The sequence below is a fragment of the Gossypium hirsutum genome, chromosome A10 (genome assembly GCF_007990345.1).
Source record: "Gossypium hirsutum isolate 1008001.06 chromosome A10, Gossypium_hirsutum_v2.1, whole genome shotgun sequence".
Taxonomy (NCBI): domain Eukaryota; kingdom Viridiplantae; phylum Streptophyta; class Magnoliopsida; order Malvales; family Malvaceae; genus Gossypium; species Gossypium hirsutum.
The window spans coordinates 109,946,095-109,957,535 of NC_053433.1; positions in this window are offsets into that span (position 1 = coordinate 109,946,095).

Consider the following 11,441-nt stretch of genomic DNA (forward strand, 5'->3'; position numbering starts at 1 on the left):
CCAGAAACTACCTGAGTCGCCCATCAGTACAAAGACTGATCCAATTTTTCGATACCTAGGCTACTGACCTTGGTTCCTCTTGTCTAGACACGTCCTCCCTATAAAAAGAAACAAACTGTTTTGCCCAAGTATATGATAGCTTAACTATCTCACCTATATTTCAAAAGACGCCTTGAAAAAGCAAAAGGTTCCGATTCTTCTAAATTCGCCAGGCAAGTAAACCAAATAAACTCGACCAATTTACCTCATCAACGATTGGTTTAGCAGGACTCTGCAAATTAGACTTTATCCACTAAAGAAGGTTACATGCAAAGAAACATCCATTGGCTCCATCCGAAAGGACTTGCATCCAAATTTCTTTAGCTGTCAGGCATTCTTTGATAACATGCAATATATCTTCAGAATGATGTCTACATATACCGCAAGATTTGTCATGCCCTATTCCCCTTTTAACATGCTATACATTAGTAAGCAAACATTGTTTTAAAACAAGCCATATGAAGAATCTAACTTTTTAGAGTCCTTGAAATTTCCACAGTATGTTCCACTGCACTTCCCTCGGCTTCCACAACCTTTCTCTTGGCATTAGACATTTGAGCGACCAAAATACCTCGTTTATGATGAAGCTGGGGTACAATTTAGTCTCTAGGGTTTGAGTTCTTCAGTCCAAATATGGTATGAAGGAGGCTTTATCGGATAATATCTTGTGAGGGAGATGCTCATTTCTATGGAGGGCCATTTCCAAGGTTTGGCCTTTAATTCGAGAAAATTTGCTTTAGTCTGTTGAAAATGCGAACAATATAAGATGTTCGAGAGATCTGTGAATTCCAAATATAGGACCTTTGTTTCATTGAATACCGACCCATGCTAGTATTAATTTGGATTGTCTACTTAGTGAAATGATCAACGAGGAGGGTTCTTGGAACCTAGATCTTTTTCGTCTTTGGCTATCGGAGGAAATAGTTAGACGTATTGTGGGTATTCCCCCACCTCATATGTTTGCAGGTTTTGATAAGATTATTTGGGCTCGGACTTCAAATGGTTGAATACAAATCTTATGCCCCATTGATAGTTAAATTGGTTGTAGTGTAAGTTTATTTAGTTGTAAGGTTATTATATATGATGATTGGTTAAATTGAAAAAAATCGATCGAATCGATAGAATTAACAGTTTATTAACTTCTACTCATTAATGATTATAAAATTACTCATTTAAGATATTTTTTTGAAAGAATTATATAAAACAAATTGTTTAATTATATCATCTAAAATTAAAATTCTAAAATGAAATGATTTTTTACCTACAAATTAATATGGATAATAATCCTTTAAATGTATCATTTAAAATAAAATAAAATAAAATAAAATAAAATAAAATAAAATCATGTTTTATAGTTAAAAAATAATATTTTAAAATAAATTTTAAAAAAGCTGAAAATATTAGGTAAAAAAATCGATAAAACTATAAAAAAATCTCTTCTTCTCTTTGTCGAAACCATTCTTTTGAAAACGGGGATCGACTTTGTTTGAAAGTGAAAATTAAAATGGGAGTCGCCATCAATCTTTTATCAGGTGTGATCGGATCACCTTTGTTTTAATAAATCAATTTTAGTTTACTAAAACAGGGCCTTTGGTCTACGAAACTAGAGAGAATGAGTTCGGGAGTCGGTTACGTGCGAGGAAGGATTAGCACCCTCGACACGCCCAAAAAATTGGTACCGAATTGATTAGTTAGTGTCTTAATGTCGAAAATTAAAAATCGGGAAGGGACTTGAAATACGATATTTTCTATTAATATTGATTTTAAAATTCTTGAATTAGCTTAAATCGATTTGTTTAAAGATTTCCTTATCTCGAGATATCGGAGTATCACATCCCGTAAGTTAGGACACAATACCATGGATTCCCGAGCACAAGGTCGTCTTTTAATTTAAATTGGAAATCCGTGCATTTCAAAACTCAAAAGGATATTTAGCTATTTAGAACCAACAAGAGAACCGAAACCCTGTAAGTTAGGGCACAATTCTTCGAGGTTCCAAAATGCGAAACATTGCCTTATTTATTGAAATTAGTAAAAATATGAATAAAATTTTTTAAAGTAATGAACAACAAAATGATATAAAATAGGCGAGAGACAGAAATAAACGAGTTGGAAATACATTGAAACAAATAATAAATATGACAACAATATTAAAACAATAACAATGCATGCGATATATTAAACGTAATAATAGTATCCAATGTGAAATAAAAACAATGAATATATACATAATAAAGATATTAAGACTATGTACGTAAAATATATATATATTTATAAATAGTAATAGTGTTAGAAATATACTATATATAGTGTTTGAAGTATATACATAAAATAGTGAAAATATAACTAGTAATGTTAAGATATATATAATATATACATATGTATGAAATAGATATAAAAAAAATATGTACATAATATAGTGTAAAAAATACATACATAATATAATTAAAATATATACATAAGATAACATGTAGAAAAAAAAATATAAATAATATAGTATTAAAGATATATACATAAAATAGTATAATATATATACGTAATATAGAATTTAGAATATACCTAATATATTAAAAGAATATATATAATATAATATTAAAAAATATAATAATAACAAAAAAAAGAGGGAGAGAGTGGGTGATTTCCGGCCACCGTCCGGTCACCGGACCGCCGCCGGCCACCGTCGGTGCCACCGTACACGGCAGCCGGACCTCAAAAAAACTTTTTCGGTAAAAATAGGAAAGCTTCCTCCTTTTATTTTTACTTTCGTATAAAAGAAACAAAATAAAACTGAAAGGAAAACAATAAGCAAACAAAGAACTTAAAATGAGAATAGACCAAAAAACCTCTTTTGCTTTGATATTTGATTAATCTCCAAAAAAAAAACTAGCCTCTCCAAAAACTAGCCTTTATAATAACTCTTCTCATTGATTACTCTCAAAAAACCTCTCAAAAATCCTTTACAATAACTTTCTCCCCCAAAACTTCTTCCTCCCCTAAATGCAAAATATGAGAAGGCCTAGCCATTTACAAAATATTTTTTATTGTTTATGTCTTCATTTGTAGGTACAAGTGGTGGTGGAGCAAGTGTGGCTAGTGGAGTAGGTGGTGGAGCAAGTGTGGCTAGTGGAGTTGGTGGTGGCAAAGGCTAGGATTTAGTTGAGAAAAGTTTAGGTTGTGGGTTAGGGTTTTTTTTTATTTTGATTTGGGCTTAGGGTTTGGGCCATTGGGATTTTGATGTAAATTGGGCTTTGGGTAGTTAAGATTTTAGGTTTTGAGTTTAATTTTGGTGGGTTAGGTAAGGTTAAATTGAGTTTTGGTGTAAATGGGTTAAAATTGGCCTACAACACTCTTTTTCAAATAAAAAATATAAATGTTGATTGAGTCTTAGTTTGATTGGCATGAGTATTATAGTCGATGTAGAAAGATGTAAGTTTAAGTGCATTGAAGTGCATTATCCTCCTATTCATAGGTTGTGAGGGACTATTGAAAATTTTAAACATTAAATAAAAAAAGAACAAATATAATGAAAATCTATAATAAGAGGATACACGTGTGAATATTATGTGCAAAGGAGGCGGGGCACCTCAATAGAACAGAGGATTTTTATTCGCAAGGGATTTACTCATTTCAGGTTTCCCATTTTAATCATTTTACTTTTTTGAATACACTTTATCTTTCTACTCTAAAAAGTTGAAGTAAGATAAAAAACAATGTTTTTCTTTGTTTTTTTTGAAAAAAATTATGGTTGGATTAATTTTTAATAGAAAAATAATTATTTGTTGTATTTGATTAAGTTTGAAAGCTAATTTCATTATTTAAAAAGGAATTTATTGTATAATATTTTTTGGAATTCTTTTGAGTTAATTTTAGTATTGAGGTATCTTAGAGAGTTATTTATAGTGAATTATATGTAAAGATAAAATGATTATATGAATATGATATATTATATAATTTATATATTTTTTAATAAGAGTATGTCACTTCAATATTTTCATCCTAAATTTCAACAAATTATGTTGAATTTGATTTTTTTCAGTATAAAAATGCTAAAATAACATGCTCTTGTTACGAAGAGATACAAATAACATGGTATCTCAATTTTATACCATTTCTTCTCGTAAAGATAATTAAGAGTTTCTTTACTTTTTTTTTTGTTTTTACCTTCCTATGAATTGTGAATGCTTTTCTGTTGTTACTATTCAATGCTTAATACGCTCAATTATGTTATCTTTGTAATTTATAATCAACTTAATCGATGATGTATTTTTTTGAAGTTTTTTCTAATTAATATTGGATATGAATGTTGTTAATTTTGACATTTTATTGATTTTTTTTGTATGTAGGTGTGACATGTGTGCAAAATATTAAAATACAAGTTTAAAAATGAATTTATTGTGGAATTAGTAATAAATTGATGTGACCAATTGAATTAGTGGTTGGATTCATCAAGGGAGTTAGTGGTTTGGTTTAAACGACCTATGTAGTCGAAGTTGTTGACTTGAGTTGAGTTTTTCTAATTTGCAAGGTTATCGAGTAATTAACTTGGAAGTTGCTTCATTTGGTAATTAGTTGTCAAGTAGTTCCTACAGTTAATTTGACACTATAGAGGAATTGAAGGTAAGACTATTCCTTGATTTCTATAACGACTTATTATCGAGTGGAGTGAAATCTATAATTTGTGATCGGTTCAGAATTGAAACCAAAATCGTATTTGGGGCTAGAGTTCTTAGTATATTGGTTAAATTTGTTTTTGTTTCGAATTTCCCTTATTTTAATTTTTATTATTTAATTACGTTATACTTTAATCCCCACAAAAAATTCTAGTTGTAAGAAATCTCTAAATTAGCCAAATTAATCTTTGTTGAATCGATCCTACTCTTTATATTGTAAATTTAAATTTTGTTATTTTAGATGAGCTTTTTAATTTTGGTGGATTTAATACCTATTAGTAATTTTCTTATTTTTAATTCATTTATCCACTTTAGTTTACCAATAATCGCATGTCATTGCATTCGGTAATTCAAGATTTATTTGCCTTGTTTTTTTTATATCTCCTGATATATCACTTGTTTGTAATTATATCTATTTATGAGATGATTGGCCTATTCAACCCGTTTAGGACGAACTTGGATAAGAAAAATTACTTGGATAAGAAAAATTATTTTGAGACTGATCCGATCTAGGTTGAATATAAATTAAATAATTTTAGGAATATTTTTATTTAATTTTAATTTTATAAATTTTATAAAAAAACAAAAATACTATTTTTACTATTTTTTTAAAATAATGAAGTAGACTATTTGCATTGGTTTGATGCTTTGGTTGTCCACAAAAAAACCTTTGTACAATCCCCAATAGAAAAGGTCATTGTTCCTAAAACAAGAGAGATGTGTTGAATGACTTTCATCACTTCATTAGCTCCCTTTTCATTTCTGTAGCGACGTAAAAATTGGTTTCGGGGTCGCTAATTGTGGCGATCTAATGAAAAAGTTTGGAAACTGAAGTTCGATTTTGAAATAAAAGGGGAGTCGCCACCGATCCTTTTTATAGGTGTGATCGGACACCTTATAAATTTATTTTTGAAATGAAAAGAAATGAATTTAAGTCCACGTTAAAATCCAGAGAAAAAATAGGGTTCGGGAGTCAGTTATGCGCGAGGAAGGTATTAGCACCCTCGCGACGCCCAAAATTGGTATCTCATAAACACGTGTTGTCTTGATTTTTAAAAATATGAGTTCAATATTAAAATTTAGTCGTGATCCAATTAAAAGAAGACGAGAGATTTTAGTTTATTCCGGTTTTTTAAGAAGGGTATATCGCTTTAACACGAGTCAATTGACGTTCACCCAACATAGCGATGAACTCGATGACTTAATGTTAAGTCGGTATATTGCCTAGATTGTTGAAATTAATTAGAAGGGCATGGATAAGATTCTTGAAGTAATGCAAAACAAAATTGAGATGAAATAAAAATAAATAAATGGAAAAATTAAAAATATGCTGAAGTAAATAACATATAGGGCAATAATGCAAAAATATTGAAAATATATAATATATATAACACATAGATGATATATGCATATACATTAGAAATAACAACAATATAAAAATGGACCTACTAATATACTACGTAGACATATACATTCATAGATATAAATAATAAGGATATTAGAAATACTAAGTATATAATGCTGGACTAAATACATAATATAAAAATTTGTAGAATGTAGTATTAAAATATGTGCACGATATATATACTTATTTAAAAATAATAATAAAACTGTTGATAATATTTCTCAAATATATATATACTAAAAATATACATAACGATATATAAAGTACAATATATTAAAAACGTATGTAAAGCATATAAAACGAAAATACATATGTTAAATAATATTAAAATATTTACATAATGCATACATATAGGGAACAAACAGCTAATAATACATGGATATGTACATAGGCATATTAAATATATACATATAATCGATATAGAAATATTAGAATAAAGTAATTAAAAAGTAATGCTATGCACAAATAGATATATACATATATAACGAAATATATACTATGGTTAATGATAATAACAATGACGATATAAAGATGTATACATACAACAACACATTCACTACATTAACAACCATAATAATAGTGACATTAAAATACGAAGAACAACAATGTAACACAAAAATACTATATATATAAATCTATACACATAAATAGAAGATATACACTATTGTAATAAAGATAATAATAAGTTATTAAAATATATAGAAGCAAGCATAACATTTAAATATTAAAATAAGGTAGCTAAAATACTAAACATAAATACGTATATGTATATACATATAATAATAATAATAATAATATGAAAATACAAGAAAATCTAAATAAGAATTAAAGATAAACGAAAAAAGGACCAAAATTGGACTAAAACCGAAGTTTTGGGGCCAAATCTAAAATAAAAATAAGCCACGGGGTCGTATTGCAACACGCGCGAAACATGGGGGACTGAATCAGTAATATTCCTGTTCTATCAAAACGCAGCGCATCAACAGGGAGTAGATTGCAAGTCAGATTAAATTTGAGGGCCAGATTATAAACAAAAATAAACTTGATTTAAAACACTGAAAATGCGGAAGGATCTAATGCGCAAATATACCATTGAGTTAAAAACACGCGGATCTGACCTGGTGCGGGTCGGGTCGACTCGACCCACGTCCAAAACGGCGTCGTTTTTAGTCTAAATGGAGGGGGTCCAAAACAGTGCGTTTTGGACCCCTATATAAGTCAATTTTTTTAAAAAAAAATTTCATTTTGTACCGTGGAGAGAAAAAAAGGAGAGAAGGGGAGAGGGAAGAAAGAAGAGGGAAGAGCACCGGCCATGGGGGTCGGTCACCGGACGGCCACCGGAGGCTCGCCGGCGTGCGGTGGCCGGAAAAGGTAAAAAATATTTTATTTTTTATTTTTTTATGTTTATATGTATATGCGTATATATATTCGTACGTATAAGAAAATGAGAGAAAAAAGAAAAATAAAAAACCTAGAACTCAAAATATGGAGCGTCACCTTCTATTTCCGATTCTGATTCTTGTATTCTGATAGTCAATACTTTTGGTGTTTTTGATAACTGAGATCTATTGCTCAATATCGTTGAATGTTTTGTTTTTTACTTTGAAAAAAAAAATCCCCCCCTTTTACAACCTTTCATTCGGGTTTTATAATCCTTTACATTTTATTTTTATATGATTTCTGTCTTGTTCGATTGCAGGAGATGGGCAAACGGTGGAGGTGACTTCAGACGGCATGGGCAATGGCTAAGTTGTCAGAGGCGTGCGTAGCAGAGTATGGGGCTAGGGTTTTTTTATTGTTTTGTTTCTTTTGATGTTGGGTTACTTTAGTTATTGGGCTGGTGGTATTTTGGGTTTGACGGGCTTTAGTGTAAATGGGTCATGTTGGGTTTGTGGGTTTTGGACTATGAATGTAATGTATCTGGGTTTAATTTGTAATGGGTTCAGGTTAGTTGGGCTGACGGATTATTGGGTTGTTTGGTTTAGTGGGTTGTTTGGTTTAGGGCCCAAAATTGGCCTGTACAATTTCCATCTTTAATTATTTCACCAAACGTTCATTCATTATCATTGTAATGTTGCAATCCCTCTCATATATTATGTTTCAAGCAACATGGACTTTAGCTAATGAAAAATGAGCTCACTCAAACCTCAAGAAAGGCAAGCTTCTTAACATTTGTATGAAGGCACATTCCAAACCAGCTGCTGTCTCCCTCATGAATGCTGATACCCTATTCATATATTTTTAATTTTTTGAAAAGAGTTATGTTGTATGTAAGCTATGAATTGGATGATTAGATCGGTTTTTAAATTAAGTCAATTTTTATTTGTGGGTTTGGGTGAGTTTTTGGTTCAAGTCATTTTGGGTTTAAGTTATTTGAGACTCAGGTTATTCATATTTAGATTTATCATGTCCTATGCAACTTGTGAATTGGGTAGGTTAGCTTGATTTCAAATTCAGTCAATTTGGGTTGAGACAATCGTTTTGAATTTGGATCATATGGGTTTAGGTCATTTCATGTTTGAGTTTTTTAGGATTTGGGTCACTCGGGTTTGGTAGCTGGATTTTTGAGTTTGAGTCATTTTAGTTTTATCGTTCATGTTTGACGCTTAGGTTTGACCGTTTGAGTTAGTGTAAGTTGTTTTATCTAATCATTTTGGGTTTGAATTATTTTAAGTTTAGGTTTAGTGTTCAAATCATTTTGGGTTTGAATCATTTTAGGTTCAGATCATTTTTTGTTCAGATAAAATTTATACCTATACACAGAGATAATTACCTGGTAATTATATCATTTTTGAATTATATCATTTTTTTTAAATATGAAGAATTGAACCTACTTGTGTCAAACACATAATATTATCTGGTAATTAATCTAATTACTCAAGTGTTTGATGTTAAATGTCTGCTTTTGTCTTCGAGGAGGAGCTAGACACGTTGGGGGCATTGTAGTATGTTAATAACTAACCCCAAAGTTCTCTTTCTGCCATACAAATGAACATGGTATTGCCTTATACTATGCATGTGAATGCTACACATGTAAGGATAGTGATAACTTTTGACATATACACCAATCATTCATTAAAGTATTTTAATTTGCAACCAATGATCGTTACTTAAGATATCTTCAATTTTTGCTATTTTCACAGTGTTTAGTTACACTAACTATGCATAAAACCATGCAATTTTATTTTATCTTTTTAATAATATTATTATAAGTTCTGATTATATCTGTTCTTTTTAGTATAATGTATAGAAAAATTCAGTCCCTTCTAGCCTATAAATAGAAGGATAATGCGATTCAGCGCACTCAGACCCCGTCCTCCTGCATTGGCAATAATACCCATACCAATCAAACTACGATTCAATAGGCTATTTTATATTATATTTATCTTACTGATTTACTCTATTAATTTACTAAACATGGCATCATAAACTGAGATCCAAAATTAATTTAGTCAAACGCCTTAAAACAATTTCTAAATCTCTAATTATATTACAATCATAACAAGAATTGACTTACTAATATTATTCTAAATTGAACATGTAAGCTTTAAAACAGCTTGGCACATTATTATTCTCTAAACCTCACAACTTGCACCTTATTTATTTAGATAAAATAATTGACTACTCAACACTCATAAAATTAGCACAGTTAATCATTAGCAGCCTCACAATATTATTGCATTCCTTTGTGAGGTAGACACACACCAAACTCTTACTTAAGAACAGCTAATGATATGCTTAAAAACAAATCATAGCTATCATAATAATAAAAAGTGGGTTTACAAGGCCATTTGTCTTCTTCAATTAAACCTAATTGTTTGGATATAATCGCCAACTTTCTCTTGCTTCTTACCACATAAGTTTAGTTGGGTTTTTGTTAGGTTAAATTATGGTTTTGGTCTGTTTATTATACTTAAATTTAAGATTTAATCCCTTCCAAAGGTGTAGATAAGTAGATAAGAGGACAAGCTGTGGCATTGATCCCTTAAAAATGGTAAATATGTCTTTTGGTTCCTTTGAAGTTTATGAAATTACATGTTAGTATGATGGTAAAATTGCATTTTACCCCCCCCAAAAAATTTATGATTCATCTTTGACCCCCTTAAAACAATTTTCTAGCTTCACCCTTGATCCTTTCACTTTAATTCGACATAATTTAGTGCATTTACTTTCATAGTGTTATTTGCTAGTTTAAATAAATAATACCGTTAATAATTCTAATTAAAATGCTGACGTGAATTTCTTTTTTCTTGAGAACACCCATTTCAATTCATTATGCCAAGATGACTCTTTTTAAGAAAAATCCACAGAAGTATTTTAATTGAAATAGTTAACGGTGTTACCTAATTGAACTAATTAATAACCTTATAGAAATAGAGAGACTATAAATTATGCCAAATTAAAATAAAAGAACTAGATCTGAAACCATAGTAGAAGGACCAAAACCATAAATTAAACCGATTTCTCAAAAAGTACTTCCAAAACTATGAAATCAAACTAGGGTCCTTGATTTATATGGTTAATTAATAGGCAATGGTATTTTAGGCATGAACCAATATCTAAATTGCACTAGAGGACACTTGAAAGATTAAAATTTTAAGCTGCCTCAATGGTGATTTGGAAATCATGATTATATTCATGAAATATTGAACCAAAAAAAACATTTAAGTAAAAAGAAAAAACACAAAAACAAAAATAAGAAAAGGGATATTTGATGTTAATTGATAATAAAAAATATTAAGGTTCTAGATCCGGATTTCCTTAAGAAGAACTAAGCTTGGTGTTGGTGTTGGTGTTGGTGTTGGGTGATTAGTTGTCATTGAGTATACAAGTAGCTAACAAGAAGAGGTGGAAGAAGCAAAGAATAGGAACAAAAATAGTAAAGTAGGAACGTGTATTAGAAGCATAAAATATTATCTTATATTGTATTATATTTGTGGATTCATTTGAGAAGATCCTTTCTGGCTTTTTTTTTTTTCTATTTTTTTCACCACCACTCAACATGAGAGTGAGAGGAAGAGAGAGAAAGAGAGAGAGAGAGGGGGCATTTTAGTAAATGAAAAATAAAATAAAATTATGAAAATTAAGCCACAAACATTTTTTTTAAGCAAAATTGGTTGTGGTGGTGACAAATCCAAGCCTAAACTCTCTCTCTCTCTAGTGTTTAACACATTGTAAAAGAAGAATTGAAACCAGAGAATAAAAAGAAAAAGAAAAAGAATACCCATCATAAAACTTTACACATATATATCACATTATTCATTGCTTTTCATCAAAGAATTCAAGTTTTCATATGATTGTCATTTGATCAATTAAGGACAAAAGAA